Below are 19,654 nucleotides of genomic sequence, written 5' to 3'. Positions count from 1 at the left end.
GCACAGGGCTTCAGTTTCTGGGTCAGTAGTTAGAGCCAAGAAGTGTTCTCCTTCTGCAAAGATTTACAACTGAAAAGCTAACTTTTTGAGAGAATTGGCTAATGCCTATTTGAGTAAATATGTTTGCTAGTTCCAGAAAGACTGTGTGGATTTTAAATCCTGATTTTAATTTGAGTTTGTCCCCTGGAGAAAGGGATGATTGGTGCTGATAACATTGTTGTAAACAAAGCCGCTTTAAGATGTTCCTCCATGGTCTGTCTGTGTTTTATTAGTTGAAAGGAGTTGTTCTCAAAATGCCATCTACCAGTGTCATTTTCTCTGCTGGAACTTTAAAAGCAGACTGATGGACAAATCAGACTTTACAATCAGTTCACAAGTCCAGGAAATGTATTTGAATCTAATGTTGCCTAAGGCTATGGCAGCAGTTGATAGGGTTTTAGAACTTGTATAAACTGCTTTTCTAAGTTATTCATAGCAATGGAATAAATTGCCATGAATAATTAATTTCTTTTTCATAAAAAGCTGCATTTCCAATTTATTTGTGCCGGTGGCGTGAGAAATCATCTAAGCATAGATGAAGTGCCTTTATTTCACCACAATGTAAACATTGTCTGTCATATCAAATTAAAACATCAGGTTTTCCTTCATTTAAAAAGGTAACTATCCAGGCAGTCTTCCAAAAACTACTAAATCCCCTTTCTTCTCTCCTATCCACCCTCCTTCCTTCCTTTCTTTCTTTCTTTCTTTCTTTTTTCTTTTTTACTAAAAAAGAAGTTACATTGGCTTATAGGATTTAGAGGTTGTTCAGTTATGATGACCATGCTGTACCTTCCTCTTTTCTTCATTCTCTTCCATGTGCCTGGTTTGATTTGAAAGTAACCTGCTGCCAATTTTCTCTCTCACAGAGACACACACACACTTTTGTCCTGCCCACACCAACCAAGCGGGCTGCTGACAGGCAGGCAAACAGCCACGGGTCCTGCTCAAGCATGCATAATGCATACCTCCCAACACACCACTCCCACACACAACCCTAGAGAAGCAAAGGGAAGCCCTTGGCTTGGCAGTCATTCTACAGGAACATGCCGAACTGACTGGCACCCACAACACCTTTTCCTGGGGTAAGGACCACAAGGTCATCTCTGGCTTGCTTTCATGTTAAATGTGGGGCAACTGACTAGGTGGGAAGAAAGGCAAAACCAGGAGCAGATGTTGGAGAAGGGGAAAGAGAGGAAGGGAAAGAAAGAAACAAAACAGCTGAGCAGTGTGTTGCATTGCCTGCTATCTACTTTGAAACCATAGTGCTGAAAATCTTAACTGAATTTGTAACCTGAGAGCACTAAGGTGGGGTGATGACTCTGTTTGCTTTTAACTGGAGATTTGTGCTGGGGACTGAGATGGATGAGACAGGGCTTCCCTTGCATACATAGTGCACACTTCTTATAAAGTTACTCCTTTCTGATCCACCCTCTGCAAACGCTGGCTCATTCGGTGCAGCAGCATGTAGAATAAACTTACCCTGGGGTGGTTTAACTTTTCTTTGCATCTCATGAACAAATCCTGAGGTGTTTGAGTCTGGAGGAATGGAATGGAAAGCTGGGAGAGATTTGTTAACTACTTTGGGTGGCTAGAGAAAGTGACAGGTTGACTTATCTTAAATAAAAACAAAGCTCAAGCTGGGTGTTTTACCAAATAGCATGCAATTATTTTTAAAACTTGTTCTTATTTTTATGAAAAAGAAAATAATAACAACTGAATGGCATGTTCATCAGTTAAATCTTTTTTTAACCTTTCTCCACAATCTGTAATTTAGATGTTAATCCCAGCACTAATTATAATATAGTTTGTTGATATATGTTTCTAAGAGGCACCTTATTGCTTTCTGCCTACTGTAACATTCACAGACTAAAAGTGCCAAGTGCATCAAGTGCAAAGTATCAAGTACCAAAACATCTTTCAGTTAGAGCAAGGGTGAACAAAATATAGATTGAGACTTGCTGTTAAATCTGGGTAATTTGCAGGAGATTGGCAACAATCAACAATGTCACCAATCATATAATTGCTTCCTATCTGCACTGGGCTGTTGAAATGAAGAAAGTTTGGTATGAACAATAGTACAGTCTAGTATGAAAGAACTGTGAGCTCAGTTCAGTTCTAGTACAGAAGACACATTTCTAGGCTCAAAATATTCACATTAACACCTGGTTCTCTAATTCCATGTGTGCAACTTTTGTTTGTATCCTTAACTGATGGATGCTGGGACTACAGTAAAAAATGACACACACAAAAATTAAGGGATCCAGTGGAGAGGCTTCCTTGTATCCTTGCACATAATAGCAGTATGATACTATACACATTACTACTATACCCAGTATGATACACACTACTGGGATTTACTTCTGAGTAGACTTACTTAGGACTGGACTGCAGAGTTATGCTCTCCATGATCCTAATAATGGTGTGTTAGAGAATTTTTAAAAATAAAGTTTACATTCCAGCCAAAGGTGGTTTGCAGTCAAATCAAGGATAAGTAGGAAGATGTATGAAATAACTTGATTTTAATAATAATTTTTGATGTAGGAGGGGTAGAAAAATAAATTCTTTGTTATACTAAGGTTTGTATTAGTTTTATTAAGCTGAGGTACTGATAGAAGAAAACTCAATGTATGCCTTCTATCGTTTCTGAACTTTTTATTTCCTTGATGTATAAAGGAATAGGTGGCTTGATGCATAAATGATGTGAACATCAGAAGTCATGCTGTGAGCAAAGAAATCAAAAGTCTCTTAAGCTTGTGAGAATCTCTAGGGGATATTAATTTGATACTATTTTCTTTTGTTTAAAGAAATCCTCTATGATTTTTAAACAGAGTTTGGAGCTCCAATCTGATTATCGTTAAAAGTATAGAAGTTGCAGCAACACATTTGTATATATCCTGAAGAGTTAAGATTTTAATGCAATAAATGCAACGTTGGGTTTTTACATTAGATTTGACTGAATGCTCAAAATAGATGTCTGTAACAAAAATAAAAGATTATATGAGAGTAGTCACACCCCCTTCATGTTTTTTCCTTTCATTTTAAAGGAAATTTCGTTATCTTTTGCCAGAATAATCATGCCATGTGTGTAACAAAATGGGCTTCATTCAGTTATGCAATCCTACCTCAAAAGAAATCTGTGTGTGTGTGTGTGTGTGTGTGTGTGTGTGTAAGTAAAATCTAATTCTTAAATAAGAGGGTCCTGTGACATCTTAAAGTCACATGTGCTGTGATGGAAGCTTTTAGTGACTTGGATTCATCTGGGGAAATAGGTTTTTATTTCTAAAAATTAATGTCCATGATAAGTGTTTAACTTTTTTTTCCTGCAGACATTGTTTACTACACATATAGTTTACTGCAGGGGTAGGCAACCTTTTTGAGCCGGGGGCCGGGTTGCTGTCCCTCGGACAACTGGGGAGCCGAAGCCGGGGGTGGAGCTTCCACCCTAAGGGGCGGGGCTGTGTGCCGGGGTGGAGCTTCCACCCTCCGGGGGCAGAGCCGCATGCCGGGGGCGGAGCTTCCACCCTCCGGGGGCCAGGCCTCCCCCTCTTTGCTGGCCGCTGACAGGGCCCCAGGCCCCATCAGAGGCTGGCAAAAAAGCCGGTGGGGGCCGCCAGCGCTGGAGGCCTCCTCCTCTTTGCCGGCCCCTTTGCCATCGCCGGGGCCCTCTTGGAGGGCCCCGGCCACTGCAGAGGGCCTCCTAGAGGCCGCCACCAATGGCGGTGAAGTCTTGCGCAACCTTTCCTGTGGTCGTGCGAGACTTCACCTCTAGGCTGCCGCCATTTTGTTTCACAAAATGGGGGCGAAGTCTCATGTGACTTCGCCGCCATTTTGCGAAATAAAATGGCGGTGCCCGGAGCGGCAAAATGCCGCAATCGGTGGCGGCGGCAGTGGCAGGAATGAGCAGGGGCCAGCCAAAAGGCCTCCACGGGCTGCATCCGGCCCGCGGGCCAGAGGTTGCCGACTCCTGGTTTACTGCAGTTAACAAAGCATCTGACAAAGGAGCTCCTTTTTACAAACTATTTTATGCCCACCTTTTTTCTCTTTGACCTTTATCTGGTTGTACATTTTTTTAGTAGTATTAGCACTGAGAGGATGGCGAAGAAGGGCTGACTTTCAGTTATGAGTTGCAACAGCATGTCTGTGGAAAACAATGCAATAAAGCTTGAGCTGTGAAAGAATGGGATTCTATTCTAGATAATCCTATTGTAGCTGTATGGGCCTGTCAACAACAGGCAAAGTAAAGAGCAACTGCTTCCATAGTCCCTTATATGAACAGCAAAACAGAGAGAAAGGGGGAGATCAGAATACACTGGCTCACTAGCTACCTCCAACATGTTTCCAAACATGTTGTAAGACGCTTTCAAATGGTCTTTAGAAGGTTCAAAATGTTGGGTTTTTTTACTTAAGCAAGGCTTACCTGACCAAGGTGTTTCATTTCACAATGACGTATTGTTAGTTTTGAATTAAAAAGTATGCATGTTGAAGTACTCTTCCTTTTTGTATTGAAGGAACCTATCCCTGTTCTTTCCTTAGGTACCAAATTTTATAACAGAGATGGGACAAATCTGCTTTAAGTGGGTATACTTGTATTACTTTTCTCCCCCCTCGGTCTTGGAGTGTAAAAATACAGTCTTGTTTCAAAATGAATGTTATATATATATAACTCTATAAAAACCTGATTTCTCTCCCTACAAGCAAGTTTAATATATTTGCAGTGTAGTCTGTCTACCTTGAGTGCTTATTACTGATCAGTTTTTGCCTGAAAACATACAGTAAAATTTACCAGTGCTTGTCAGACTGGTTGTAAACATCCTATTAAAAATTCTTGGGAGGGTGATGACTTCAGTGGTCAGGCCATTGACACTCTGCTCTGGAAGTCAGTGCAAGACAGGCTATTGCTGCACAGTGTGAAAGCAGCATACAATGGAGGGGGGGAAGAGCCTACAGCATAATATGTTGGAGACAGGTCTATAATTACTTGTGGCTTTAATCTGTTGTTGTTAATTGAGTCTAGACAGCATCAGGTCCTGTTGTTTGTTCTAAGGCTTTAGGTAGAAGAGTTGTTATTTTGCCATCAGGTCAGATTTCCAAAAGCCACAGATATCGACAGTCTTGCTCAAGTTTTTCAAATGCAGGTCTGTGCCTTCCTTTATGGAATCAGTTCATCTACAATGTGCTCTTCCTCTTCTCCCACTACCTTTGAGTTTACTGAGCATTATTGCCTTTCCCAGTTAATCATGTTGAGCATTAATATATAGATTCAGTCAGTGCACTGGGGAGCAAGTGATTTGTCCCTTTCCCCACTTCCTTAAATTTTGATTTGAAAGGTTGGGAGACCTTCCAAAGGAGATTTGGGTAGGGGGAGCGACAGAAATAAAGACAAATAGAAACCCACTCAATTGACTTCTGGATTTTGCCCATATTTCAGAGCATTGGTGGACATGTCTCTGAATCACCACTGACTATCTCTGTCCCAAGACACCTGGCCTGAGCATGCAGGGCTTCTTTGTTATTAAGCACAGTTACTATTACTAGCTAACTGAGGTTTGGCTCATAATTTTATGGGTTATAAGTGGAAGTCGATCTGGCAAATATGTATTTCCAAAAGTCAGTCCCACTAGATAACATTGTAAGTGTTGGAGAAAAGTTAACTTGCTTTCTGTCAAGCAAGCAAATACATATGCCTGGAATCAGCCTGGATTTGTCATGTGGGTAAACATATAAATTAATGTACTAAGTGGAATGTTGTGAACATTATTTTTGAATCCATCTTTCCTCAAAGTAATTCAGAGTGTCATATTTCCTTTCCCTTTTACTGTATTTTCATAACACTCCTATGAGGTTGGATGAGCCAAATTGGTTACCACTCCAAGTTGAGCTTTGTGGCAGTGGGGTTGTGAACCAAGGTCTCTCAGGTCTTAGTATAACTGCAGTCTTACCGTGCCAACACATTGTCTCTCTCCTCTCTCTTGTGTATGTTCCTCCCATACAGTTTAACCACTGTTTCAACTATTTATGATTTAAATGATGGAGATGACTTGCAGGAACAGTTCTATGAATTTAATTCATGTGCAGCCTGAGGACTTGGTATTTATACCAAAAACCACACTGGAACATTCCCCTCCATGGAGTTAATTTAATTGAGAAGAAAGTGCTGCTTCAAAATTAACACTTTGGATTAAATTTTTAGAATATTAAGAGATTGGTATATTTTTCTGTGTTGATGATAAGGGTTAGGCAGAATATGTAATCAGCTGTATGGAGGCTGGACAGTACATCCTTTGATGCTATTGTCTTGTCCTCATTGTCATGCAAAGGGATGGGGGAGCTTTGGGCTCTTGTGGCTTTCTGGAGACAGTACTCTTACTCATCCATTTTGTTTATGCACTTCATAATTCAAGCTTCATTTTGGAACCTTATTTCTCCTCCTCTGGTGTTGATAAACAATGCTGCTCATTTCAAGGCAGTTTTTGCTTTCTGATTTTTTGAGCGATAAATATTAACATACTCACAGCCCAAGTAGCTTTATTGGTAAACTTGCAAAGGTGACACTGCAAATGTGTAGTTGTAGGTCAGCTGTAAATTGTTTATGGAACAATAAACAATTGGCTGGTGAATAAAGCTAGTAAATACATTGTGAACCATAAGTTCATTAGTAATAAATCAAAACTGTTCATTTTCTCTTAATTGAAAAAGGATTCATAGGGGGTTTGACAGTGCAGCTTAATCCTGTCAGAACTCGCAGGTCTCAGTGTTCAAGTGGCTGCTGACTGCCTGTATGGAAAATGAATGATGGATATTTTTTAAAAGATGTCTGTATATTTCATGATGCATAAGAAAAAGGGAAGGAGATGATTCTGGGGTCTCAAGAGCGTACTGGTTCAAAGCCCTGAAGGGTTGTCTTTTCAACCTTTGTAACACAGCCAAGGAGGAGACCCTAGGGTAATGTAAAACACTACCCTTAAATCTGAGAAATAGAAGAAACAGACTGAGATGTTGGGTGCAACATATTTCCAGACTATATTCAAAGGGCTGTGTTCTAGGCTTTGATGTCTTTAGAAGAGGTCTTCTCTTGGTCTTGTCACCCCTGGGGCATGCTTGCTAGGGCTAAAAACAGAGGACCTGCTTGGTGGCTACTCCCAGGCTGTGGAGCTCCCTTCCAAGCCAGGCTAGGCTGGCCCGTTCCTTGTTGTCCTTCTGCTGGGCTGGCAAATGCCACTTTGTTCAGGTGGCCTTTTGGTAATTACTGGCAGCTAAGAAAAAAGTGCTTGAGTGCTAGAATTATGTATTTTTGAGTCATGTTTTTAATAATTTATTTAATCGTGTTTTAATACTATAACTTTCTGTGTTCTTATATCTGTATGTTTTAAAATCTTTTTGTGGGCTCCCTTGAGTCCTTATTTTGCAAGGCAGGCAGGATGTAAGAAATAAATGGATGTGGCAACTCTACAAGTGATGAAGTGGTATGGCTGTCCCTCCAACTATCCTCTTAGGCTGCATCCACACTGCAGAAATAATGTAGTTTGACATCATTTGAACTGCCATGGCCCCATTCTATGGAATTTTGAGAATTATAGTTTTGTGAGATATTTTGCCTTCTCTGTCAGAGAGTTCTGGTGCCATAACAAATTACAATTCCCAGAATTCCACAGCATTGAGCATTGGCAAGGTAGTGTCAAACTGGATCAATAGAAGTATAGTGTCTAGATCAAGGGAAGTAATAGAGCCACTGTATTCTACTTTGGTCAGGCTCCACCTGAAATACTGTGTCCAGTTCTGGGCACCACAATTCAAAAAGGATGTTGAGAAAGTGGAGCGTGTTCAAAGGAGGGCGACTAAAATGGTGAAGGATCTGCTTCCTGGTCAACAGGGGAACAGAGTCCCATCAACTGATCCAGCTGCTGCTCAATATGGGAAATATTGTTGTTCCAGTGAAAAATCCACCAAACAGCAATACCTTTATTGACCAACCAAATACACAATATACATGTTACAAGCTTTCAAAGCTGCGCTGGCTTCTTCATCAAGCAAGGTGTTACAAACCAAACAAAAGAAAAAAATTGAAGATGTTAGTTTGGAGATGTTTAGCCTGGAGAAGAGAAGGTTAAGAGGTGATATGATAGCCCTGTTTAAATACTTGAAGAGATGTCATATTGAGGAGGGAGCTCGCTTATTTTCTGCTGCTCCAGAGAACAAGACCTGGAGCAATGGATACAAGCTACAGGAAAAGAGATTCCAGCTCAGCATTAGGAGGAACTTCCTGACAGTAAGGGGTGTTTGACAGTGGAACAAACTTCCTTAGAGGTTTTTAAACAGAGGCTTGATGACCATCTGTTGGGGATGCTTTGATTTAGATTTCATGCAGGGGGTTGGACTGGATGGCCCTTGCAGTCTCTTCCAACTCTATGATTCTATGATTCTATAGGCCTGCATTTCTCATAATTAAGATGGTATGATGTTATGGAGGGACATACCTTGCAGGCTGGCACCTCCTCCTTCTGGCCATGTGACAACTGGGAGATTTTCAAAGTTCAGGAAATTTATCATCCATTTGCATCACAACAAAGACACTTCCTTTGCATTCCAATATTTCTTCACCCTTGTGAGGCCATAGGCCTCTTTGTTAGGCAGAGAACACTGGATTTCTAAAGAAGCCTCCATGCTTATTCATCAGGAACACTTTAGATGGTGTTGAGGTAAAACATGCCAAATCCAGTCCAAATTTAAGAAGAAAAAAATGGTTTACCTTTGTTGGAGGTCGAAACCTCAAAAGGGAAGGATCCAGTCCACTGGTTGACTCTTTAGGATTACCCTATTGCGGTATCTTAAAATCCAGAAAACATCCAATGGTAGCTATGTTGCCATTTAGCAAATCCAATCAAAATCCACCAAATAGTGATACCTGTATTGGCCAACCAAAATGCACAATTTACATGTTGCAAGCTTTCAAAGCTTCACTTGTTTCTTCTTGGTGTTGTTGTTGTGCCTTCAAGTCATTTTTGAACTATGATAACCCTAAGGTGATCATGGGTCTTTTTTCCTTTTTTTACAAATTTCTTCAGAGGCAGTTTGCCATTGCCATCCTCTGAGGCAGAGAGAGTGTGGCTTGCCCAAGATCACCCAGTGGGTTTTATGGCTGAGCCAGGAATCAAAACCTGTTCTCCAGATTCGGAGTCCAACTTTCAAACCACTACACTATGCTGGCTCTAGGGTATACATTCATAGATGCCATAAGGGATTGCAGCAAGTTACTTGGCACCAGAAGGCCTCTAAATTGAGAAACAAGGAGGGCCCCCCCCTACGTCTTCCCATGGTGTATCGCTCCTACTAGCAGGACAGCCCCTCCAACAGACCTCAGTCAGGCATAGCTATAGAGAGAGATGCTCCCTCAAGTATCAGAAGAACCTTGTTGTATCATTCCTTCTTTACACATGGACCTAATCATAATGCATTTTCTGACTGTGGAGCATTCTGGTAAGGACAGATTTCTGTTCATCAGGGTCAGTTCATACAGGCAGATTACCATATGCTGAGACTACCAATGAGTTGCTGATGCTGTTTTTTTGCAGTTTGACAGCTTCAAAATGTGGGTCACGCCTGCGGGGGTGAGTTGTAATCTTGACCTATATTGGCGATGTTGGAAGCTTTTACAAGGCCTTGCTTACAAACCTCACTGATGTTGGCTGTGAGAACAAACACTTACACTAGCTCTCATGCAGCTGGGGCAATGTTTCAGTGACTCAGCCACATGGGTGGGCATGACTTACACAGGACCAGGTCCTAGAATTGGCATCCTGACAGATCATTTACACATTACTCTAGTCATCTGACTGAATGGCTGACCGAAAAGCAGCTCCCACACTGGTGAGAGAATGTTTAAAGGGTCCATGTAGAAAGAAGAATGTGGTGAGCATGGACTGTTATGGTGCAGCTGGTATGAGTGTGTCCACATGCATGTGCATGCTGTCTAAATCCAGAAAATTCAGTGATGCTGCTATTTATGAAGTGGTGTTCTCATGTTTTGTTTTTTTCTTTCATAATACACAAGCAGTATCTAAAAATTCTAGACTTGGAGTATCTTTGTAATGCAGAATGTTCCCTGTATTGACCACTTGTTAGGAGGGGGATTTACCTCCCCACTGAGCTTGGATGCAATGTGTTGCATGTAATTAATTCTTTTCCCCAGTAAAAGAAGTATAACTAAATTACAAGGGTAATTTTGATTGTGCTGCTGGAACAGGCCAGTGTCCTTGCAAATAAGTGATTTTTGTGTTGTTCTGTGGATCTTCATGAGTGCTATAATTATTATCATCACTGGTGCTGCTACTACAGATCAAAGGGTGAATTTTGGGTTTTCTTAAAATTTGCTGTACAAACTCCATCTGGAATAATCCACTCCTTTTGACCTCTGAGTAGATACGCATAAAATTAATTTTGGCAATGTTGTACTCCTTACTGTTTCTTCTCAGTACAGTAGGCAAGCAAGGTTGTTTCAGTAATACTTGGTTGGTATGCCTTTTCTATATAATGAGTTACTTTTAAGTAAAACACAGAACTGCAAAAATATGGCTTTGGCATACTTTGTAGCTTTCTTATGAATTGTATGGTGTGTGTGTGTTGTTTTTTAAAGCATTGTATATATATTTATTTTTTCAAGTTTGCTTTAAATTAGTACTTACAGCATTCAGATACATGTGTTTTAAAGTAACCTTTGAGAAATAAGAAGTAAAGAGGTCCTTTCAAAAATATAATGTAAGTTTAACATTAACTAATCCCTTTTCTAGGGTTCTTCGAACTATAATAAATTACTTTTAAACAGTAGCTTTTGAGCCCTCCTTTTTTCCTGGTGGGTGGTTGTTTGCTAGAATTTCATTATACAGTTTATTTCCAGTTGTGCTTGCATCTTGCTTTTAAAAATGCAAACTGTCCTTTCTCAAAATGCAACTCAGCAATAGAAATTGTAGAAACAGCAAGAGGTTGTTTTATTCCTGCTTCCTTGTCTCTTCTAACAGCCATCTTATAGCCTACAGGGTCCGGCTGCGACCAGACACTTAAAGATTGAAATAGTCTCAGGAATGCTGATCTAGCCACTTTTCTGTTCTGACTTGAACTGCTGGATCTTTTACAAGAAGGGCTAGCCCAGGCTTCCAGAATCCACAAACCATTTAAGAGCACATTGAGCACAAAAGGTGTACATAACTCCTTGCTATTTATAGTACAAATGACATTCAGAAATGATACATTACCAACTGAAATGTGTTCTGACTATTAATTGTACTCCCCCAAAACAGATAAACTTAGGCTATCTAGTTTAGTTCCAAGGAATCCAGCTGCTGAAAATCTGTATTCCTAAACACATTTCCCATATAATAAATCCCACTGAACATAGTGGAGCTTACTGAGTAACATGAATAGGATCCGTTTATGTATCAATTGAAAATAATGAGATGGCAGTTAGGTCCGGTACTAGACAACAACTCCCAGAGACATCTGGTCAGTCTCTGTGAGAAAAAAGTATACAGGACAAGATAGGCTTTGCTCTGACTAGCGTGGCTCTTCTTCCCTGCCTTTTGACTTCTTTGTAAATAATGAAATATCTGATGTCAAAGGGCACAAACTGTGATTCAAATTTTTAGCCAGCATGCTCAGATTTTGACGTAAGCTTGCTGCCACACTGAAGAATTAATGCAATTTGACACTGCTTTAACTCTTATGGCGCCATCGTATGGAATAATGGGATTTGTAGTTTGTTGTGGCACCAGAGCCCTCTGACAGAGAAGGTGGAATATTTCACAAACCTACAAATCCCAGAATTGCATAGCATTGAGCCATGGCAGTTAAAACAATTCTGCAGTATAGATGCAGCCTGCCACATTTCTTAGTCTTTTTGCTTATTTCCTCTAGTGACCAAAATATCCAGGATCCCTTTCCACATAGCTTACTCACTACTTTTGTAGAGGAGACCATGTAAAAATGCCTTTACTGTGCCATTTCTGTCCTTGCCTATCTGACGTCTGTGAGTTCTCAGTGGGAACTGAGGACTTCTTTTTAAAAAGTCATTAACCTTTCCTAAACAATATTTAGATATCCAGGTCAGCATAGTTCTGGTTTCTAGTTACTTCTCGTTTTTGTTTTTGTTTTGGGGGGGAGGTCTCCTTGAGCTTAAAACAGGGCAGCTTTCCCCAAATATGCCCCCTGGATGCTTCTGTGGGTGTGATTTATCTACTTTTAGGCTAAAATATGTGGTGTATGTGTGGGTGGGAGGGGGGCAAGGTGAATTGGGGTCAAATAGCAAATGGCTCCTGGGCCTCAGAGGATTGGTGCAGATTCCCCAACTCCTGGATGTTGATCACTGCCCTCTAAATTTATGGTGGTGGTTGTAGTGAAGTAGATGCTTTAAAGGCATGAGATCTTGTCTGATCCTGAGATCTAAGCAGAGTCAGCCCTGATTAGTATTTGGGTGGGAGACCATCGAAGAATACTAGGTGCTGTAGGCTATATTTCAGAGGAAAGAAACTGGCAAAGTCACCTCTGAGTATTCCTTGCCTAAGAAAACTATGAAATTTAGGTGGTCACTGCACATGAGGCAGGAATTTCCACAAGTGCTTTTCACCTTTCTCAGGTAGAATACAGTAACAGTAAATTGAAGAGCTATTTGTTTTCCTCTAAGGGCCTAAATACTGTAAAGGTACTACATCCCATCTGATCTTGGAAGCTCAACAGAGTCAGCCCAGTTTAACTTCTTGGATGGGAGTCCAATTATACCAAGTGCTATAGACTATTTTTTAGAGGAAGGAACTGGCAAAGTCACCTCTGAATATTCCTTGCCTAAGGAAACTATGAAGTTCAGGTGGTCACTGTAAGTTGACAGATGACTTGAAGGCACATGCACACATGTAGTAAAATAAGTTCCACCCACAAAGCCTCCTTTTTGCCTGGGTTACTGTGGGATATGATATCTTATTTAGATCAGAGCTTGTAAACTTTACTTTCTTGGACTGGGTTATTCAGGAGTTGAAGTTCAAGAAGTAGGTTTCCAAGTTCTGTTTCAGATCTGGGAGAGATCTGAAACAATTATTATTTGACAGGGTGGAAATCTTCAGTAGTTTGACAGTAGTTTGTAATCTGATAAAAATCTACCAATAACAGATGTTCCTAGAGCTGGCCCATATTGTGTTTCATATAAATTAAGTCTTCTTCCACAGAGATTTGCTCCATGCAAGTGTCCTTCTGCCCCCCCCCCTCCCCAACAGTTAGACTAGCCAACAGATCAGGAGAGAATACAGCAGGGGTGAGAAACTAGTATCAACTGTGATTATCCCTGAGAATGATGAGAATTCGAGTCCAGCAACACCTGCAGTTTTGTAGGCTACCCACACAAGGGTTACAGGGACCGATAGACTATATAAGGGAAGAAAGTTAAAGAAGAGGATGTGGAGGTTTGTAGCCACTCTACTTCAACTAGCCATCCTCATCTGCTTAGCAGTCTCCTTATACTTAAGCAGAAGTGCTGAAGAGGATAATGTGATGCATGGCAAAAGCCCATCTTCATAAGAAGTATCTCTTCAGTTGCATGTTGTCAATTCTGAAGCAGAGTATGTGTTCATATAAACTGGCATTAAGATGACAATTCTGTGAGGGAATTTCACACATTTTATAATTTTGTTTCTTTGAATAGTTGATGTTTCTTTGTATTGTAGTTTGCAATGTGCTATTCCTGGGGTGTGATCTGCCCCCAACATTTTTTTTTTTTTTTTTTTTTTTTTGTGATCTGAGGAATTTGTTTTTGTTTTACTTTTTGGTGCTGGTGCTGTCTTCCCCTGTCCCCACCACCACTACCCTCATCTTTTCAGCTACATCTTTCTCCTGTGCAGCAATTCTTCAAAGTGTTAACAGCAATACACTGCTTCATTAAAAGATACTCATTGTACTGCTTCAATAAAAGATACTGATTGTGGGCTGGACAGGGATTTGGAACTTATGGGATCATAAAACAAGCAGCAAATTTTGCCATTGAATCTTGTTTGCCTTGCTGCTATAGCAACAGGTTCAGAATTTCCCCCCTCTGGGCTTGTTCAGAAGAGCTGGCTTTGCAGATGGCTGTGTTGTCTACAGTATAATTGTTTTTCAATTAAGCATCATCTTGATTCTGGGGATAAAGGAGCTAATACAAAACAGAGGCTTAAAAGAGAAGGGAGACAGATCAGATGAAAGCGGTGTGTGGGGGGGAAAATATCTTAATATATGTTTTGACTGTAGGGGAGTGTCTGCTTCCTTGAGAGAAGTGGGATAAAGATAAAGCTTCCTGGAGCCATCTTAACAGTTTTGATTTAATTTACCAAGTAAACTTGTGGTGGTGTATCACTAGCTATATCTGGATGGCACTGATTACATGGGCATATTTCAACTGAATGTTGTTCATTATATGGGATTAAGACATCATGAATCACTTTGATAAGCAGTCTGCTGGGAATTGGACTGGGGAAGGGAAGGACAATTCTGTTAATTCTTAAAGTCTCATTTGTTTCTGATACTGTCAGTCATGGTATTCTTGTGGGTTCTGTGGTGGGATGGTGGGGCCATGGGTAGACTGTTTTGCAGTTTCTCCTGTTTTTTTATATCATGTCAGGTTCCAAAGAGCATGCTGGGAGATAACTTTTTGCCTCCCAAGGTTTTTGGTGTCCCACAGGGTTCAACCCTATCTCTCATTTTATTTAGTTTCCACATGAAATCACTTGGAGATGTTAATAGGCAATTTGGACAAACATGCACCACTGTGCTGAAAACATTCAGTTCTATTGTTTCTTGTCATCTAAAACCAAAGAAGTATTACTAAGGTTGGCATCACCCAGTGTCACCCTCCATTGATCTCCTCCCATAGTACACCAAACAGAATCTTTAGTAATGTCTTTTTGTACTAATGTTACTAATACATCACAATTGCCATATATCACTGAATGTAATGGTTATAGTTGTGATATAAGCAACTAGCAAAATTAAAATTATACCTTTAAATTATAATATCATACACAACCTAAGTTTATTTACATGCACATAGTTTCATGTGGTTAAAGTTAAAATCTGGTTAGATATTATGTTTTTACAGAAAAATTTAAAAGCATTTAAAAATTTTAAATTATTATTTTTTATTTAACTATGTGGAGACAACCACATGTGAAGGCTTCTCTGCCAGATCTTGAGATATTTTAGTGATGTCAACCATGACCTTGCAACCTTGTTTTGGTAGCCAGAACTAAATGGGCAACCCATCACACAAACTGTTTGCTATATGAAACTGTCTCTACTTTGTAGATTTGTGTGTCTAAATCAGACTTGAACTGATGATGTTCATTGGAACATTCTTTTATAGCAGTGCTCTGAGAAAGTCACAGAAGTTTTTCTGGCCCTACAAGATTTTGCTAGGTCAGAGATCATTTTAAAACAGCACAAATAATATGTTTACTGGTTTTTGTATCACTTGTGTGGAACCTGTGATTTGTAGCCAGGAGTGAAACTCAAGAAGCAACAGGTCTCCAATTTCTTAAGGAAATTAAATGTTTGTTGTTGATGGTGTGAAATGGTGGAGGAAAGATGGATTTCCTGTCCTTCTTAGCATGTAATCCCAAAATAATTGCCAGATCTCATTGTCATGAATTGCATGCTGTTGTTCCTTGCTCATTTGTGAGATTGTGGTTTTCTTGGAGGTCAGGCTTTGTTCTGAAACTGGAGAGTTTAGTTCCTAACATTCTTTATAGTAAACTTCCTCCCCTCCCTATTTTGCCCATGTGGCCCACAGGAGAAGGTGAGTGTGAAATGTTGTGAGAGAGGAAATGGTGGCCTCTCAGTTAATTCCGTTCCATGGGCTTCTGTGATGTGACCCTTGGCAACCCCATGAACTTGGATGGCTCTGTTTGCACACAAATAAAGGGGAAACAACAAAATGCAAGTGACAGCTCAAAGATAACACCCAATATTGGCTTCTGTTAATTTCCTGCAATTGTGCGTAGTTCTGTTAGCAGCTGAGATTTTCTTATGAAGGCTTGTTTATCTGATCGGTGGAAATATTTATTATAGCGGGATCCCAAACTGAAGCAGAGTCTCTTACTTCAGAGCTGAAGGTCAGTAAATGAATAGCTCTCTTGTTATGGGTGAAGCACTGTGAACCTACATGGTTTTTGGAGCCTCGGTGTCTGAAGGGGAAAAATTACAATAACCACAGATACAATACTTTAGGAATCCAAGTATGTCAGTTTCCCAAGCAGAGAAAATACAGGCTATCCAAAAGCAATGTGGTTGAAAACTAGTTGTTGTGTGCCTTCAAGTCATTTCCCACTTACGGTGAATGTAATTAGGGGTTTTTCTTGTCAAGATTTCAGGGTTTGCTTTTGCCTTCCTCAGAGGCCAAGAAAGTGTGACTTGCACAAGATCATCCAATGGGTTTCCATGGCTGAGCAGGGATTTGAACTCTGGCCTCCAGAATCATAGTGCAGTCCTCAACCGTGGTTCTTATTGAAAACCAGATTGCTTTATAGGCTATTTGTTCAGATCTGGGAGTAGGGAGTCTGTAGCTTACTTACTTATAAAGTGAAGCAAAAGGTAAAGAGGGTATGGTGAAGTGGTTTAAGAATTCTGACTATAATATACAAATGGACTAATGTGAAAATGTGGTCAAAAGGATTGAGATTTGTACTAATCTGTGGGGCTGTTCAGACAGCCATGAAGGGGCGGCATGGAGCCGGCCCTTCTTCAGCCGGATTGGGGCCACAGCACCCTCACGCTGCGGCCCCGATCTGGTCTTTCCAGGGCATGAAAAGGAGCTGCAAAAAGTGGCTCCTTTTTGTGAATTGGAAAGGGCACCATAGCCATGCCACCACAGCTTGGTGGTTCACCTTCAGTGCTGCGTTGTATGGATGCAGCACCAGAGGAGCACCATGACAGCGTGTGCCATGTGGAGCAGTGCGCAACATCATGGTACCTCGGGGGGTCGGGCATGCGTCATGTGGATGCGACGTCCTGACTCCGCCCCCAGGCCGGCCTATCTGTACAGGGACTGTGATACAAAAGAAGATGTTTACAAAATTAATGTCTAGAAAATTATGGATTGTTGCTGCAAGAATAGTGTATGGCAAAATGGGTTAAGAATTTTTGCCTATAACATCCTGATGAATCAATGGGAAAATATGGGGCCAAAGGGACTGAGATTTATATTATGTCATGATTTTAAAGAGTAATTTTGTAAAACAATTTTTTTAGATAATTATGTATTGTTACAAGGGGTTCAATAAATTGCTTAGAAAGCTATTTAAGTTGTATGCAAATATATGATTTAAAAAAATAATGTTCAATTAAGGCTGGAACTTTTCTCTTTTGCAATGATGAATATACAGTCAGAAGAGAGCCATGGAAGATTAATCTATTATATGATTAAAGCAACAAGATATTTGTGGGGAAAGATGGAAGAATTCAACACTATGCAGTATGGAGAAATGGTCACAAAAGCTGATAAAATTAATAGAAATTGACAAATTATTTGATTTGATTTAGGAATGGTTACATTTCTTAAAGATCTGGAAACCCTTATGGACCTTTTGTGACAAACAAACAAACAAAATGCATTGCTAATTTTTGGCTTTGAAGGTTAGAGAGAACTGAATGAAGAAATTTACTGTAATTTTTTGATTGAGAGGTTTGAATAACTATATAGCCATCTAAAGGAAGACCAAAAACCACTGTTTTCTTCTTTCTTTGTTCTTTTCTTTTAGTTCTTTTTTTCTTGTATTTTTTCTTATAATTTATGTAATTTTTATTGTACTTTTAAAATTCTTAATAAAAGAAAAAAGAAAAGAAAAACTGACAACAGTCACATCACTTCCTGGTTAAATTTTTCACATTCGATATAACTGCATGAAAAACAAAGCCAAGGCTGATGTACCTTATTAGATAAGTAGAAGAGAACAGGGCAGCAGCAAATTGAGTCCTCCAGACAAAATTAAGATATGAATGTGATTTCCTCCTTTTAAGGATTCAGTGTGAATGTCAATTTATGGCAACCTCTGGTATTTCATAGGGTTTTCTTAGCCAAGGAAAACTCAAAGGTGGCTTTGTCAGTTCTTTCTCCTGAAATGTAGCCTATAGCGCCTGGTATTTGTTGGCAGTCTCCCATCCAAGTACTAAGTAGAGCTGACCCTGCTTAGCTTCCAAGATTAGATTGGCTCTAGTGTCTATCTACCATTTTTAATAGGTGATTTCAGTTGACTTGGACATTTTAATCTTTTTTTTTAACCAATGCACCTGAACGGTGCATTTACAGGGTAGGAGGAATTGAAGACAGCAGTATCGACCTCAAGTGATCTTTGAGGTTAGCAAAGCTAGCAGTGAGACATTTCTTGTCCTGATCCCTCCTGCTGGTCTGAGGTTGGGAAGGTGGCATAGTTATTGAGAGTGCACCACTCCTTTCATTCACAGAGCAATGTCGATGCTTCTTATGGCATAACTGAATTGTCGGCTATCTTTTGTGTCTTCACCCTCAAGGACAAAAGCAACTCCCCCAACAATAATTGTGTGGGGATGACAGTAATTTTATCACCAGCAACCAAGTTAGTGACTCTCTGCAGGTAATGTAAAAGGCAACCAGTGCTGCTGTCAAGTGTTTATGTAAAGGTGCCTGGATATAGGTTATGTCCAACAGAAAGACCAAGAAATGACCCTCTTATGTGAATTATGTACAGCTCCCAATTTGTGTCCTTCCTTCTTCCACTCTGTGCAATCATTCTATTGAGCTTATTCAGCAAATGGAAGATATACTGAGTCTGAGAGATACTGAGCAGAAAGTATATTACTGAGTGAGGTAACATTTGATCCCTGGGAAATACCCTCCTGGGTTCAAAAAGCAGGAAGCCAGTGTTACTATTTTTGAATCCAGGAGAAAACCAATGAGGGATAGTCTGGGTAATGTTTTGAAAATAGAAATGACCAGTGCTTTTCCATCTTGCCCTTTGTATGAAAGTCTGGAGGCCAGGTTATAAATCTGTTCACACATCCTGTATTCTTAGAAGTGGTTAAACCCTAGCTTTGAGCATCAATTGTCACCCATGAAATTGGGATGGTTACAGTCAGACTTCAAATGTAAAGATATGAAACTCTTTCTTAAGCTGGAACTGCTAATTTTGACCTAATAGCCACTCATCGACAGACTAATGGGCCAAGTGTAAGACATGTTTCCTTGCATACCACTTCAGAACAGAAACTCAAATTGTCTCTATTTTCCCAGTGGCTGGTTTTGCAGAAACCCTCATATAATTCTTAAATCAGAGCACATGTATTGTTCCAATCACTGGAATGCCACTGTGATTTTCTTTATATGAATGGAGTGTCCTTATATTGGAAAGGAGGGAGTGAAAATCTCTGTTTTAGACTGTGTTTTTCATAGCGAGATTTTAAGGCAAATATGCTACTGTGTATCAGATAAAGAGCAAAGAAGAAACATCATATAAAAGGGAACTTGCCTGAACTTGCTGTCCTTTTGATGCTTTAATGCCCACTGGATATCTGGTGTGTTTCTTTCTGGTGTTTGTCATTCCACTCCTTGAAAGTTTCAACTTGAAGAAATGGGCAG

The 19,654-nt window shown here is 40.1% G+C and overlaps 1 protein-coding gene across 2 annotated transcripts in view; it reads left to right on the top strand.

The window, feature by feature from the left end:
* Nucleotides 1–19,654, top strand: part of STON2 (stonin 2) — an 89,297-nt gene that overhangs the window by 46,576 nt on the left and 23,067 nt on the right. Inside the window, exon 1 of one of the 2 annotated variants that reach the window (XM_089522337.1) lies at nt 1,014–1,121. The exons of the other annotated variant lie outside the window; for it this stretch is intronic. The gene's annotated coding sequence lies outside the window, so the exon portion shown is untranslated. Of the gene's footprint in view, nt 1–1,013; nt 1,122–19,654 lie in introns of those variants that run through there. 2 annotated transcript variants of the gene reach the window in all.

Source organism: Sceloporus occidentalis, unplaced genomic scaffold (genome assembly GCF_023333645.1).
Source record: "Sceloporus occidentalis isolate IW3139 unplaced genomic scaffold, rSceOcc1.0.p SCAF_4, whole genome shotgun sequence".
Classification (NCBI taxonomy): domain Eukaryota; kingdom Metazoa; phylum Chordata; class Lepidosauria; order Squamata; family Phrynosomatidae; genus Sceloporus; species Sceloporus occidentalis.
The sequence above is the reverse complement of the archived record's forward strand: the minus strand, read 5'-3'. Positions and strand labels throughout refer to the sequence as shown.